At 41.8% G+C, this 5,597-nt stretch overlaps 1 pseudogene; it reads right to left on the bottom strand.

The window, feature by feature from the left end:
• The window catches only part of LOC130302580 (U2 spliceosomal RNA), a 108-nt pseudogene extending 97 nt beyond the window's left edge, over nt 1-11 (bottom strand).
• Nucleotides 12-5,597: the final 5,586 nt, after the last annotated feature.

Consider the following 5,597-nt stretch of genomic DNA (forward strand, 5'->3'; position numbering starts at 1 on the left):
TGATAAGTGATAACTGTGAAAGGGGAGGAACCAACGCTGTCCCCTTCACATGCACCATCACTACTTGTAGGAAGGGAGGCTGGCTGGCAGCCTCCCATACACACTCTGTCTGGGTGGCAGTCACCCACCAGTACACACAGCAGACCCTAAACCCATATCATTATTGCTAAGCAGGAAGATGGGAGTCCATTTCACTCTGATGGACCATTTTTAAATGCAATCCATAACCTGGCTTTGGCAGGAACCCTTCTTACTCCTCCTACTTGCATTTGATACTGGGTTTAGGATCTGCATAGGAAACACACACACACACACACACACACACACATACAAGCACACACTTACCTGTGTTGCCTGCTGACGCCTCCTTGGCTGTCCCCAAACGGTATAAAACCAACAGCCACGGGAAGCTGTAAGGATAGAGGACATACCTGCATCCTATTGGACTCACTTGTCTTGGTTAAATCCAACTTATTTGACAACCTATGGTGCTGCTACTTCTGCTCATGGCAGTGCTGCTTCTGACAAGGCTGTTCTTTGGTGGGCCTAGGCGACATCACAATCTCCATGGTTACATACACAACAAAGGTCAGATGTTGTTTACACCTGGCCATGCCAGTGGTATTGAGTAGCATATCCCAGTGCTAAGGGTCCTGGGTGCAACAATCTTTCAATGGGGAATAGCCGCACTGAGTTTGTCAAGTGCACCCATGTTTGCAACTCTAACAATACACACATATGTATGTATGTATGTGTGTATGTGTGTATGTGTGTATGTATGTCTATCTATCTATCTATCTATCCACCCATCTATCTCTATATATATTTATCTCTCTCTCTCTATATGTATATATATATAATTTTTTTTTCTTTTAAATATATATATATATATACATATAGAGAGAGAGAGAGATGGAAATACTTTTTTAAACATGTTTTCACCTCATTTTTACCTTCTTTTTTTCTTCTCTCCATGTTTTCCTTCTTTCCTATGCTGCTGCTTATTTTTCTTCTTTTTCAGACCCTATCATTGCACTATTGCTTATTCAATACCACCAGCAGATGGAGACACTATATTACAACATTAGTTGTGAGCAGCAGTTTGCACAAACAAATGCCTCATAGCTGATGTCCTATCCACCTAGGCACATAGGCACCACCTATTGTCTATTGCCTGCAGTAGGGGCCCACTGGACTAGCCAGCAAGCAGCTGCAGCAAATAAACAGATAATCTTTCTTTCCAACACTGAAACCTGGTGGTGCATTTAATATATGCTATCAGATAGGGGACATATCAGATATTAAACTGATATAAACAGACACCACATTTGATACCAGCCAAAAGGAAGGATGAGAAGTGATAACTGTGAAAGGGGAGGAACCAACGCTGTCCCCTTCACATGCACCATCACTACTTGTAGGAAGGGAGGCTGGCTGGCAGCCTCCCATACACACTCTGGCTGGGTGGCAGTCACCCACCAGTACACACAGCAGACCCTAAACCCATATCATTATTGCTAAGCAGGAAGATGGGAGTCCATTTCACTCTGATGGACCATTTTTAAATGCAATCCATAACCTGGCTTTGGCAGGAACCCTTCTTACTCCTCCTACTTGCATTTGATACTGGGTTTAGGATCTGCATAGGAAACACACACACACACACACACACACACACACACACACATACAAGCACACACTTACCTGTGTTGCCTGCTGACGCCTCCTTGGCTGTCCCCAAACGGTATAAAACCAACAGCCACGGGAAGCTGTAAGGATAGAGGACATACCTGCATCCTATTGGACTCACTTGTCTTGGTTAAATCCAACTTATTTGACAACCTATGGTGCTGCTACTTCTGCTCATGGCAGTGCTGCTTCTGACAAGGCTGTTCTTTGGTGGGCCTAGGCGACATCACAATCTCCATGGTTACATACACAACAAAGGTCAGATGTTGTTTACACCTGGCCATGCCAGTGGTATTGAGTAGCATATCCCAGTGCTAAGGGTCCTGGGTGCAACAATCTTTCAATGGGGAATAGCCGCACTGAGTTTGTCAAGTGCACCCATGTTTGCAACTCCAACAATACACACATATGTATGTATGTATGTGTGTATGTGTGTATGTGTGTATGTATGTCTATCTATCTATCTATCTATCTATCTATCCATCTATCCATCTATCCACCCATCTATCTCTATATATATTTATCTCTCTCTCTCTATATGTATATATATATATATATATATATAATTTTTTTTTCTTTTAAATATATATATATATATATATATATATATATATATATGTATATACATAGAGAGAGAGAGAGAGATGGAAATACTTTTTTAAACATGTTTTCACCTCATTTTTACCTTCTTTTTTTCTTCTCTCCATGTTTTCCTTCTTTCCTATGCTGCTGCTTCTTATTTTTCTTCTTTTTCAGACCCTATCATTGCACTATTGCTTATTCAATACCACCAGCAGATGGAGACACTATATTACAACATTAGTTGTGAGCAGCAGTTTGTACAAACAAATGCCTCATAGCTGATGTCCTATCCACCTAGGCACATAGGCACCACCTATTGTCTATTGCCTGCAGTAGGGGCCCACTGGACTAGCCAGCAAGCAGCTGCAGCAAATAAACAGATAATCTTTCTTTCCAACACTGAAACCTGGTGGTGCATTTAATATATGCTATCAGATAGGGGACATATCAGATATTAAACTGATATAAACAGACACCACATTTAATACCAGCCAAAAGGAAGGATGAGAAGTGATAACTGTGAAAGGGGAGGAACCAACGCTGTCCCCTTCACATGCACCATCATTACTTGTAGGAAGGGAGGCTGGCTGGCAGCCTCCCATACACACTCTGGCTGGGTGGCAGTCACCCACCAGTACACACAGCAGACCCTAAACCCATATCATTATTGCTAAGCAGGAAGATGGGAGTCCATTTCACTCTGATGGACCATTTTTAAATGCAATCCATAACCTGGCTTTGGCAGGAACCCTTCTTACTCCTCCTACTTGCATTTGATACTGGGTTTAGGATCTGCATAGGAAACACACACACACACACACACACACATACAAGCACACACTTACCTGTGTTGCCTGCTGACGCCTCCTTGGCTGTCCCCAAACGGTATAAAACCAACAGCCACGGGAAGCTGTAAGGATAGAGGACATACCTGCATCCTATTGGACTCACTTGTCTTGGTTAAATCCAACTTATTTGACAACCTATGGTGCTGCTACTTCTGCTCATGGCAGTGCTGCTTCTGACAAGGCTGTTCTTTGGTGGGCCTAGGCGACATCACAATCTCCATGGTTACATACACAACAAAGGTCAGATGTTGTTTACACCTGGCCATGCCAGTGGTATTGAGTAGCATATCCCAGTGCTAAGGGTCCTGGGTGCAACAATCTTTCAATGGGGAATAGCCGCACTGAGTTTGTCAAGTGCACCCATGTTTGCAACTCCAACAATACACACGTATGTATGTATGTATGTGTATCTATCTATCTATCTATCTATCCACCCAACTATCTCTATATATATTTATCTCTCTCTCTCTCTATATGTATATATATATATATATATAATTTTTTTTTCTTTTAAATATATATATATATATATATATATATATGTATATATATATGTATATACATATAGAGAGAGAGAGAGATGGAAATACTTTTTTAAACATGTTTTCACCTCATTTTTACCTTCTTTTTTTCTTCTCTCCATGTTTTCCTTCTTTCCTATGCTGCTGCTTCTTATTTTTCTTCTTTTTCAAACCCTATCATTGCACTATTGCTTATTCAATACCACCAGCAGATGGAGACACTATATTACAATATTAGTTGTGAGCAGCAGTTTGTACAAACAAATGCCTCATAGCTGATGTCCTATCCACCTAGGCACATAGGCACCACCTATTGTCTTTTGCCTGCAGTAGGGGCCCACTGGACTAGCCAGCAAGCAGCTGCAGCTGCAGCAAATAAACAGATAACCTTTCTTTCCAACACTGAAACCTGGTGGTGCACTTAATATCTGCTATCAGATAGGGGACATATCAGATATTAAACTGATATAAACAGACACCACATTTGATACCAGCCAAAAGGAAGGATGAGAAGTGATAACTGTGAAAGGGGAGGAACCAACGCTGTCCCCTTCACATGCACCATCACTACTTGTAGGAAGGGAGGCTGGCTGGCAGCCTCCCATACACACTCTGGCTGGGTGGCAGTCACCCACCAGTACACACAGCAGACCCTAAACCCATATCATTATTGCTAAGCAGGAAGATGGGAGTCCATTTCACTCTGATGGACCATTTTTAAATGCAATCCATAACTTGGCTTTGGCAGGAACCCTTCTTACTCCTCCTACTTGCATTTGATACTGGGTTTAGGATCTGCATAGGAAACACACACACACACACACACAAGCACACACTTACATGTGTTGCCTGCTGACGCCTCCTTGGCTGTCCCCAAACGGTATAAAACCAACAGCCATGGCAGTGCTGCTTCTGACAAGGCTGTTCTTTGGTGGGCCTAGGCGACATCACAATCTCCATGGTTACATCCTACTTGCATTTGATACTGGGTTTAGGATCTGCATAGGAAACACACACACACACACACACACACACACACACACACACACACACACATACAAGCACACACTTACCTGTGTTGCCTGCTGACGCCTCCTTGGCTGTCCCTAAACGGTATAAAACCAACAGCCACGGGAAGCTGTAAGGATAGAGGACATACCTGCATCCTATTGGACTCACTTGTCTTGGTTAAATCCAACTTATTTGACAACCTATGGTGCTGCTACTTCTGCTCATGGCAGTGCTGCTTCTGACAAGGCTGTTCTTTGGTGGGCCTAGGCGACATCACAATCTCCATGGTTACATACACAACAAAGGTCAGATGTTGTTTACACCTGGCCATGCCAGTGGTATTGAGTAGCATATCCCAGTGCTAAGGGTCCTGGGTGCAACAATCTTTCAATGGGGAATAGCCGCACTGAGTTTGTCAAGTGCACCCATGTTTGCAACTCCAACAATACACACATATGTATGTATGTATGTGTGTATGTGTGTATGTGTGTCTATCTATCTATCTATCTATCCACCCATCTATCTCTATATATATTTATCTCTCTCTCTCTCTATATATGTATATATATATATATATATATATATATTTTTTTTTTCTTTTAAATATATATATATATATATATATATATATGTATATACATATATAGAGAGAGAGAGATGGAAATACTTTTTTAAACATGTTTTCACCTCATTTTTACCTTCTTTTTTTCTTCTCTCCATGTTTTCCTTCTTTCCTATGCTGCTGCTTCTTATTTTTCTTCTTTTTCAGACCCTATCATTGCACTATTGCTTATTCAATACCACCAGCAGATGGAGACACTGTATTACAACATTAGTTGTGAGCAGCAGTTTGTACAAACAAATGTCTCATAGCTGATGTCCTATCCACATAGGCACCACCTATTGTCTTTTGCCTGCAGTAGGGACCCACTGGACTAGCCAGCAA

The sequence above is a fragment of the Hyla sarda genome, unplaced genomic scaffold (genome assembly GCF_029499605.1).
Source record: "Hyla sarda isolate aHylSar1 unplaced genomic scaffold, aHylSar1.hap1 scaffold_117, whole genome shotgun sequence".
Taxonomy (NCBI): Eukaryota; Metazoa; Chordata; class Amphibia; order Anura; family Hylidae; genus Hyla; species Hyla sarda.